The sequence below is a fragment of the Diabrotica undecimpunctata genome, chromosome 2 (genome assembly GCF_040954645.1).
Source record: "Diabrotica undecimpunctata isolate CICGRU chromosome 2, icDiaUnde3, whole genome shotgun sequence".
NCBI classification, from domain to species: Eukaryota; Metazoa; Arthropoda; class Insecta; order Coleoptera; family Chrysomelidae; genus Diabrotica; species Diabrotica undecimpunctata.
In genome coordinates, this window is record NC_092804.1 from 126546681 (window position 1) to 126558684 (window position 12004).

Genomic DNA, 12004 nt, shown 5'->3' on the forward strand with positions numbered 1-12004 from the left:
GGACTAGTCAATAAAATAAAAGTAACTGTAACAACATCGGTTAAGAAAATATGCCCAAACACGAAAACAGCCAAAACATCTAAACTTCAACCTAATACAATTAAATTAATAAAAGAACAAGCTTCAAAAGTTTAAACAAAAACGTGAAGGAAGAAATTAGGAACGATCATATAAACTATGCTAACAATCTAATAAAAAATATAATACAAGATAACTGCAATATGAAAGTACTCAAAGCAACAAACTCAAACGGCACAAGAAAAATCATAAAAATAAAAAATGAGAAAAACGTCACCGTCCGAGACAGAAAGGAAATAAGTGAGGCCATTAAAAAATTCTACACTAAATTATACTCAGCAAATACACAACCACAACAACGACGTACTGAACGAACAATAATTAACACCGGCTCAGAAGAAATACCGGACATAACCGACTATGAAATAAGAATGGCCCTAAATCAACTAAAAACGAATAAATATCCGGGAGAGGATAAAATTACAGTCGAAATGTTGAAAATCGGTGGAAGAAAAATAGAAGAGGTATTAACACTAGAAGCACCAGTATTTGTGCATACCTAGAAGCACCACCAGCGGTCAAAATGACGGATATTAGAATTTTCTATTGCCAGCCGTTTTTCTATTCTTTTTTATTTGATAAAAACCTATATTGAGTTAATAACTAATAATAAAAGACATATTTAATATAATTAAATAAATTATTTAATTATTTAAGTACAATTTATGCAGTAGCAAAATTTTTCAATTTTGCTTGTACATGACCCACACAAAAATTTTTTACATATATGACAAATTTCAAATGTTTTATTTTTGTTGCAATTCCCTGTTTGACACTGCTTACGTTTATTATTTGGTGGTTTTTTTTGTACCTCTTGGATTTGTATGAGCTATATCTCACGAACAAAATGTGTTATCGAAACATCGAACTAAAAGGGGCTCCCAGGCCCCACCCACCACAAACAAAAAAGTTTAAATTGCAAACCCCCAATAATAATACATAATTGAAAATACTATAAAAATGCTATCCAATGGTATAAATAGTAATTATACAGGGTGAAGCAATCATTGTGAAACTTTTGGCTTAAATGAAAAATTTAATGAGGTTTTTGTTGAACTACAAATTTGTTAAAAATATCAATTAAGTAAATGTTCAAAGTGAGTTCCGCTGTTTTGTAAACACTAATTCAACCTAAATACTATAAAAATGCTATCCAATGGTATAAATAGTAATTATACAGGGTGAAGCAATCATTGTGAAATTTTTGGCTTAAATGAAAAATTTAATGAGGTTTTTGTTGAACTACAAATTTGTTAAAAATATCAATTAAGTAAATGTTCAAAGTGAGTTCCGCTGTTTTGTAAACACTAATTCAACCTAAATACTATAAAAATGCTATCCAATGGTATAAATAGTAATTATACAGGGTGAAGCAATCATTGTGAAATTTTTGGCTTAAATGAAAAATTTAATGAGGTTTTTGTTGAACAACTTGTTTTTTGTTTAACAAATTTGTTAAAAATATCAATTAAGTAAATGTTCAAAGTGAGTTCCGCTGTTTTGTAAACACTAATTCAACCTAAATACTATAAAAATGCTATCCAATGGTAGAAATAGTAATTATACAGGGTGAAGCAATCATTGTGAAATTTTTGGCTTAAATGAAAAATTTAATGAGGTTTTTGTTGAACTACAAATTTGTTAAAAATATCAATTAAGTAAATGTTCAAAGTGAGTTCCGCTGTTTTGTAAACACTAATTCAGCCTATTTTCTAATTCTGCACGAACTTTGGCAAATGTTGTTCTAGTAATAGCGCGACATGCTTGCGTAATTCTTTCTCGCAATTCCCCAAGTGACGCAGGTTGAGTTTTATAAACAACTGACTTGAGGTGAACCCATAAAAAAATCAGGTAGTGGTAAGTCTAGTGACCTCTGTGGGCACTGAATAGGACCTCTTCTTCCAATCCATTTGTTCGGATAATTAGTATGCAACCAGTGCCTAACTGGAGCTGCATAGTGAGAAGGTGCTCCATCTTGCTGGAAGTGCAACAAATCTTCGTCTAGAGCTAGGTTGCCTCGATCGTTCCTTTGGGTCTCTAATTCATGCACAATTAAAGGTTCGATAGTGTTTTCCAGCATATCGAGATAAATTTCTCTACTTAAATTGCCTGGTATGAACAAATGGCCCATTGTAGCATCGCCTAATATTCCTTCTTTGAATACATGCGGGTTCGCATCACTCCAGTACTGAAGGTTTTGTTTATTTACATTCCCATTCAGCATAAAAGTACATTTATCAGTGAAACAAATATTTTTTAACATTCTCGGTTCAACGCCAATTCTTTCAGTCATGAGTTCACAAGACTCAATTCGTCGGTCTGGATCATCATTGCCTAGTTTTTGAAGAATTTGTGTTTTGTACGGGTGAAACTTATGTAATTTCAACATCTTTCCAACCGACTCATGTGAATGTCCTGTCATTGTCGATACTTGAAGTGTTGATGCAGTAGGCTCTATTGAAAAATTTCCAACGACCTCAATTTGGGATGCTTCATTCATTAATCTAGGAGTATCCCTTTTTTTTTATTTTGCCCTGATCCCATTTCTCTAAACTTTTCAACTAAATCGCCGACGTACAGTTTATATACTACTACTATAAATAATATGCGCATTTGAGTTTTAGCGTGAAAAATCTACTACGTCGGTGTCAGGGACCGTACGTTACCACTCGAAGGCTAGAAACGGTTTCAAGTATTTTTGATATGTATTAGCTTTTGTTCGTGAGATATGGCCCATTGTAAGTTTTAAAATTTACACAGGGTACACATTTTAAAGGAAAGTTTACATGAATAAAGAGTGGTTCTTATACTTTGAGCCACCTATTATAATAGGTGTCGGGATTAAAAGTTCATTGTGAATATTGATGGCGGAAAATTCCACCGCAAGGGCCAAAAAGGATACAATGAAATATTTACTGGGTTAATCGTGCAGTTTTTCTTCATTTGTTTTAAATGCGAATATAAACAAACTAATTTATGTGTAACTTGTTTATAAAAAGAATGCATTTTTTTATATCATCATAATTGTTGATCTTGCTGTTTCTATTTCCCTTCTTATATTTGTTCTTTTCGTTGATTATAGTTCTAAAAATTTTTAGCGTACATTAACGTGTTAATAAATATCGTATAAAAATAATATAATAAATATATTAATATATAAATAATATTAAAAAATTTTGAACTGTTTCATACCGCAGCACTATGGGAAATCATATTATGTTTTATCATTTACATATAAAACAAGATATCCTTACTTATCTAATTTGTAACTAATTGAGGCGCATTAAACAATTATTGGATTTTCGAGTAATCCACATTTTGTTCTCTATGTATTAGTAAATTATTACCTTCGCTAAGTTCTATCTTGGCTTATGTGGTGCATGTTACACACCCAAAAGCTTTAATGCACCTGATGGTATGGTTTAACATTAGCTACTAAGAACTTAGTTAATCTGCACCTATTAATTATTAGGTTTGGGAGCGAAAACTAGTAAACTTTGAACTATATTAAATTGAAAATTTTAATCTTGTTTAGTTTATTTATCGTTAATCTCCTCATCGTTTTAATGAATATTTGAATGTGAAAATTATATAATTATTTAGTATTGGATACTAATATTTAAGGAAAACCGATTAGATCAATTGAATAATTCATAAATGGATAGGGATTTGATTCAATGAAGGTACAAGTCCTGTTTGCACCTGGCAATAGCCTGTCCTTTACTGTGTCTATAGTATTGCTACACGATACCCTAATAAATGTGTTTTAAAAAGAGAAAGACTTAACTCTATTTTTTAAAACTATTCTCATTGTGCAAAGTGTAGTAAAGGTCTTGATACAATAGTGACTAAAGAGGTTATTAATCTTTGGAACTCGATAACTAATATTAAACTACAACCATTATTTTAAACAAAAATGAACATATTAATTATTCTATAAGGTAATATTGGCACATTTTGTTACCATTTTTTATTTACTGACCTCCAACATGGCAAAGCCAAAAATATATTCTTGACCGCCAACGATATGTAAAGGATACTTCAAATTATTCTTATGAAGACTAATGATGTATTAATTGATCAAAAAATTTTGTTATTATTCTATTAAAAGACACGCACCGTCATCCAATGGTAAAATCAGTGGCGTCGCTAACAAATTTCGCTTTTTATAATACTTTTTTTACTAGACTCAACTACTTTGGTTATTGGCTGTATAGTAATTACTACATTCGACTTTACAAGAATCTTGTTATACATTTTACAACTTGTTAAAAACAATAATGTCTTTTTCATAATAAAATATGTTTTCAAAATTGCTAAAATCGCTTTTATATTGTCAGTTATTGAGTGTTTGTGTATTTCAATAATATATTTAGGATAAATCTAACAAAATGGAACAATCACAGAGTGAATTCAGAAAAGGCAGAAGCAATCAAGACCACAATTTAACTATTAAGAAATTAATACAAAACGCACGAAACTCAAGCTCTCAGTTATATTAAGCCTGTATTGACTTGGAAAAAGCATTTGATACTTCTCCAAAAAAGGTGATGGACATATGTTTAAAAAAGAAAGGTGTGAACACCAAACTCAGGGAAGCCATTGTGAGTGTATACAGACATACAACTAGCAGGGTTAGAACTGATAATATGGAATCCGAAGAGTTTACAGTAAATGAGGGTTTACGTCAAGGGGAAGTCCTAGGTTCCATACTATTTAACATCGTCTTGGATGACATAGTTAAAGAAACCAGAATATAAATACTGAAATTATATGCCGGACATAGAAATCTAGAAGCGGTGTAGATTACAAAGTACGCATACGCAGGCGATCTTGTGATATTTAAAATAAACGAAGCAAGACTTAATCCAAATTTACAAGTATGGAACGCTGCATTATTGAAATGAATCCTAAGGATTAATGAAGAGAAAATGAAAGTAATGGTATGCGGTAAAAATAGAAAACAAACGAAGTTAAAAATTAACGAAAATTTATTCGAACAAGTCTCCTTCTTCTTCTTCTTTTTATGTAGACTGTCTTTCAATGTGCCTTTTGCCTCCAGTAAGTTGTCGAGAACAAGTTAAAACCTATAAATACTTGGGAGTACAAATAGACAAGAGAGGAACTAAAAAAACTGAAATAAGTACGAAAGAAAATGCTGCTCGGATGTACCACGCAATCGAAAGTACGTTTTTATTCAAAAAAGAGGTATCTCTAAAAGCCAATGTAGCCATCTATAGGACGGTGTTTGTGCGGATTTTAAATTTTGGTAGCGAAAGTTGGACGCTTACTGATAAATTTAGATCGAAAATACAGAGCATAGAAATGAAGTTTCTTTGATGTCGAAAGCTCGGCGCAATGGAAACCAATGCCGTTCAACCCGGAAGACTGGTGAGTTTAATATTAATTTTTATAATAGTATTAATCTTAGCTCTAGGGTTAATATATATATATATATATATATATATATATATAAATATGTATATATATATATATATATATATATATATATATATATATATACGTTCTTTGTTCTTTGTTCTTTGTACCTTGCAGACCCCTACGGGATCAAAATAAAATATTCTTGTTTTCATTAATCGTACACAAGATTTTTTATTACCCGATCCAAGATTAATTCTTGGACTGTATAATTCTTCAGTGCAGTTCCTGAGTAAACGAGCTGCTAATAGATAATATTTTAAACCCTATCAAATTGACCGAAGTAACAACTGCAGGTCCTAAATAATAGATAGATTAAAATACATCTTTATAAATTTGAAACTCTTTAAAGAGAGATTTGATTTATTTTTTATGAGTGGAATGATATTTTTGTGTTCACCTATAGTTAGATAGCTTTTACAGGAGGTATGATTTAGCGACGACAGTTTTAGCTGTATTTAGATCTTGGAAAATTGTTCGAAATTTGATAATATAAGTAAATAGATACCTTCTAATTATCTCGTAGAAAGAAGGACCTGTGCAATTTTAATAGTAGCATCTTAAAAATCCCCCCTAACGTTATATTGTTCTGTAGCATGCGACTTTGTTATACGAATGGTTGCAGCGTAAGGTACAGAAAGATATTTTTCTATTTTTTTAAGTCGACCATAGGTTAATGACTGGATTTCCCGCCGAGTAGAGACTTTTTGTTTTTTTTTTAATTTCATTATAATGAAATATAATGGGAATCAAAATTCTATATTTTGTTTAAGAAATTTATAAAGCAAAGATTTGAAAGAAAACAATTGAGATTTTTAATAATGAAATTTCATTAACCCATACATATTAATAACGCGCTATAAGAAGTATTCCCAGCCACGCTCTGCTTTTATTTTATTTCAATGTTATTCTAACATGTTTCTCAAAATGAAATTAGGGATCACTCAAAAACGAGTTCTGGGAACTTATGGGCTAATTAAATTTTTCAAACTTTTATTAGCACCCATAACAAATTTTTACTCCACTAAGTACATATCCTTAAGTAAAATTTACATAATGTAATAAATCTCAAGAAATCTGATAATACATACAAAAATAACATATAAGACATTAGAAAGTTACCTTGTTTAAAAATTTGCCAGTCATAAATACTTGGTAAAGTTGAATAAAATACTATGTTAAAACGTGAATAATTTAAATATATAGCTAATATATTGCCTAATAATAATTTACAATATTGATAATTTTCGGTGTTAACTTAATATTTATGGTATTAATAAATATTATAATAATTATTATTGACGCATTCAAAAAAAAATTAAAATTTGCAATTTTTTAGTTTAGTTTAGATCGAGTAATTAATAAATGTCTTGTTTTAAGGTATTTTTAACTTACAGACAACGATTATTTTAGACAATATTTTGAATTCCTCTGTGCTCTTCATTATCTTCATTATTAGTAGATATTTTCATTATAGAATTTAATCAAATCAATATGTACAAACTGAACTAAAAGCCCACAGAATGATAAACATATGCAGATACTGTGTTCGTTCTCCAATTGGATTCTTGGAGTAGAAGCACTGAATAAATTGTTGGTGTAGATTGATAATTAAAAAGAAAAATAAGTCAAATTCACCATGAAACAACAACTCACTACCTTTTCTGTTTGAGCGAAGCTCGACAGAAGAAATGGACAGAAACCGTCGAAAGTATTTACATCTCTCACAGCAGCAAAATTGCTTGGAGCTTGTAACAATATAATTTGCATATAAGGGCCTAAGAGGGGAAACAAGAAACAGTCACAGAAATTTATTGAACAGACTTACCAATGTTCTTGTCGGCGTGGACGTTATATCTTGTCATGGTACATTACAAACTCAAAGTAAGATTAAGATTTACTGTTGCACCGTTTAAATAGTACATCAGTTACCTGAAGTCAAATCGATATCCGGTACTCAACTGTCCCTTGCCAGATTTACCAACCTTATTATTTTATATTAATTTAGTTAATTTCTGGAATTTGCTAATTGAATTACTATCAACAGTTATCTACTTTTCTCTATTTTCCACATTAATATATTAAAATTTAAAAGTTTTACACATACCATTACAGATAGTTCAATCAAAATTTTGTATTTTATTTTATATTTTGATTTCAAATTTCGTATATTTATTATATATTTGGATTAATATTTTATTAAGTTTTTTACTATTTTTCTATTAGTGAATGGACTTTTATGTTTTGCTATACATTTGTTTAAGATTCTATTCGTTTGACCGATGTTAGGTTTTAAGAAGTCGCCACATGTACGTTTATATGCACCACTGTGTAAGTACGTTTTCTTTTGGCTCTTGTAATTTTTATTATTTTTGCCTAAGTTTTTGTCTGTTCGGAAAGCTGGCGTTATTCCTATATTTTTTATATGTTTGAATACTTTTGTTGATATCTTGCCTGTAAATGTAATTAAACACAAAGTACTGGTTTTTTTTTCTGTTGTTGGAAAGACTAATTTCAAGGCTTTCTAATGCAGTTTTTGGTTTTGCAACATTTTGTTTCTTGTCTGCTCATTGTACCCATTGTTTGCTGCTATTTTGTCTAATGATATTCAATTATATTTCGAAGAAGATAAAATTAGCTTCTATCACCTAACAGTAGAATCCATCGCTTATGACAAAATGTATCTTTTAGTAAAACTTAAGAGACTTTTTATTAAAACACTATTTTTAAGTTATTATTATTTAAATAATTCAGTGGCTCTTTTTATCTTAACTGTCTAGTTAACAATTTATTAAAAAATGAAAAAGTGATTCATATTTTTCTTATTTCTTATCGTATTACATTTCAGAACGTCATAGAACGGAATACACAATTGAAAGAAATTACAATATCCGCTAATAAAAGCTGTTACTCCGCTCTCAATCTTGTTTAAAATTTTCCACATGAGGGTTGGTGTGACCAGCATGAGTATACATTTGAAATTAAAATATTTTGTGTTTTTTTACACACAGATGTCGGCAAGTTGCTGCTGCGAGGTTGGTTTTAAGTATATTGACTCACTCATTTAATAACCTTCGTTGCTGTGAAATTTGATTTAAAGTGGCTGATTAATAATGTACTAGGTAGATTTTATGGAACAAACTGCTTGTCTGTGGTTGGTTAAGTTATTAATTGCAATGCTGGGTGGTTTGGATGTGTACCTAAAAGCTCGACTAATACTTAATAATTTAAGCTTTAAGGGTGTAATTCTCGACATAACTTATAATTTAATTTTTTACATTTTTCGTTTTAATATATTTTGCCGTAATGTTGTTTTAAATATACCAAGCAGTAATTGTTTATTGATAAAAGTTATTGGTCGACAGTTGTTTCTGTGGTTTTTAAACCTCTGTGTGGATCTAAATTCATTTACTTCGATTTCCCATTTCGCCACTTATTGTTTGATATTGTTTAGCAATTTCTGAACTTGTTACAATGTAATACTCCTATTGTACTGTAAGATAATAAAATAGTTGAGGTTTTCTTTAAGATCTTCAAGATATTTGTTAATGGACCCTTTTGTTCTGGCTGTTGAAAAATTGTCAGAAAAATTTGTCCTATGTGGTCTTTGTCGTTGTTAATGTCTTTGATCCCTATGTCATTATCCATTACGCGCATAGAATTGTTCAATAAACTTTTCCCTCCAGACATATGAGTATGTAGCGACAAGCTAATTATGAATAATTAAACTTTTGTATTTAACAATCAAATAAAACGGTATCATATTAAAATTTACATTTTCGCAATTGGTTATACATATAAGAAATAGAAATAAAATAAAAATTGGAATGTGTTTCTCAATAGGTTTATTTATTACACTACAGATATGCTTGACACTTTAATTATACATTTTGAGTACGTTGCGTTTTGTCATTTATGGGAAACGAAATATTGCGAAGTAAGCAATGACATCACAAGAGACCAGCCCGATAACAAAAGTTTAATGTCCAGCTTTTAAAAACAAAGAACGTTTTTAGTTTGAGTTTAGTAATCATTGAGACACAATTTGCATCGGCCCGCGATACATATACAAAAAATACCTTCCCTTCGAGAATAAATTACGCTTTACGAAAATAAATATATTAACAGTTTTTTTTCTACGTTTTGTTCAATATTATTACTATTTTTATTTTGTTTCCGTGAAAATTTAACCCATGCATCCACCCAACCACGGAGCAGGTATATTACTTTTAAATATCTCTTTGGATTTTGTCTTCATCTATTCGGAGACCAATTTCGGAGACCTATAATAAGTCATCATCAGCGTTATTCATGAGCAATGTTGTCTGTTATAAGAATGATGTCATCTGCGCATATAAGGTAAGTTAACCTATCGCCATTGACATTGATCCCTCAGTTCTTCTAAGAGAGGGGTTTCGTTGCATATTCGAGGACAGTTAATAAAAGTTTTGGCGAAATGATATCCCGTTCTCTAACACATTCGCCTAATTTAATTTTATATGCTGCTTCTTAAAGTTTTACAGTTGTCGTGGTATTACTGTATAAATATTCTATAATAATAAGGTATCTGTATACTATTTTACACTGTTGAAGTGCCGCTAGTATTGATGTTGGTTCTACCGTTTCAAATGATTTGTAAAACTCGTTAAACACCAAGGCGATATGTATATATTTATATACTGAGTGACAAAGAAATGTAAATTCCTACATGTATTTATTAGATTTTTGTAATTTTTGGTACACACGTACAATTATCTTAGTACTGTATCTTAGTACTGAAATTATTACTCTATTACTTTCTAAATTTAGCATCAGGCTATTATGCCTCTGACGAAAATGAGTGTAATCTGCTACCATAAGCAAAAGCATCCTATACCATAACTCTCACGGTACGGTGAACGAGCCGTTCGCTGACAAATTATGGGTAACGTCTTTTACCATGTCTCCTTTTTAATCCTGTCAGATATAAGCGGGATTTGTTACTACACACCAATTGATTCTATTTCCGATCGCATAGATTTCTTTCTCTACACTAGCGTAAACGGTATAACCCATGTTCACCTGTCAGAGAAAGCACCCAAACTACTGAATCTGTCTCTTAGAGCCGGAAGTTGTAATCGGTTATATGGTCGCTCTGTCGCCCCTCTATAAAGTCCAGAAATTCTCATTCGGCGTCCTTAGTCTCTTAGAGTTTACACTCTGTCACACTACTGTATACCCGTAAGGATCAGTGGTCCTTCCAGAAACTTCTTTGATCGATAGACCGGCTTCACGCAGTCGTCAGAGAGTTGACCCCTAAAAAGCATACGACCAAACTAAATTTGCAGTGAATATTAGTTATGGGACCCCAAAAAAGATGCAAAAATGTCTATTACTTTTACCCTTGGGCCTTCCTCTAAAAACTCCCTCGTAGGGGGGTAAAAACGAAATAAGATCCAAAACGATTTGTCAAGAACCAGTTTTTGTATTTTGCCGCGAATAAACTCAGTTTGTATAAAGGTGTTAAATAAATAAACGTAGCGCAATTTCTACCTTTTTACGATCTTTGTGAGATCAATAGATTTAATTATTTTCATTGACCAGTCGTATTAAAATTTCCGTTTTTAAAGATCAGTCTTTAAAACCTATGACATGTAATTTCAATTTTGATTTGTGGCAACAAATATGAGGCATTTAAAATATGAATAAAAAACGCAGAATTTAATTTTTTACAATAAAAACTCTTGCATATCACTATCCAAGTCAACGGTTTTGTGTGTAGTTTATAGCAGAAGATTGGTTCTTTTAAAAACAATACTATTGTAATTGAAAAAAAAGTTTTAAAAGTATTTAAATTGTTTGTTATGTGAAAGTGTTAATTCAGCGTTTTTTAAGCATAATTCAAATGGCTCACATTTGTTGCCAAAACCCAAAACTAAAATTTCATGCCATATGTTTTGAAAGTTAGTCTCTACTAATCAAAACTTCATAGTGGCCAGTGAATGAAAGGGATATATTGTATTGATCTCATGAGAATCATAAAAATGGAAAAACAACGCCATGTCTATTTCGTTAAAACCTTTATAAAATCTTAGTTTATTTGTGGCATAATACAACAATGGGATGGGAAGCTAAACCTTTTACTTTAAAACACATTTTGATTTGTGTCGAGATGACACTTGAATGGGAAGATATCGAATTTTTACCGTCGAGCTGATAAAAATTTTATTTAACATTGATTTCGCGCGCGTAAATGACGCTCAAAATTCACGTTTGCTTCAAGCGTTGTTTGTGAGAGAACGGTTAATTCTACACAAAAAGTGCTAATAAACATTTAAAACATTTTTTAAAAGGCGTACAGGATCTAGGTAAATCGATTTTTTTGTAAAAGTGATAAAATTTTTTGCATATTTTTTGGGGTCTTAAAATTAATATTCTCGGCAAAAATTTAGCTTGTAAGTATAATTTCTAGAGGTTCACTGGCGCTTTTGTCTCTGACTACTGGAGT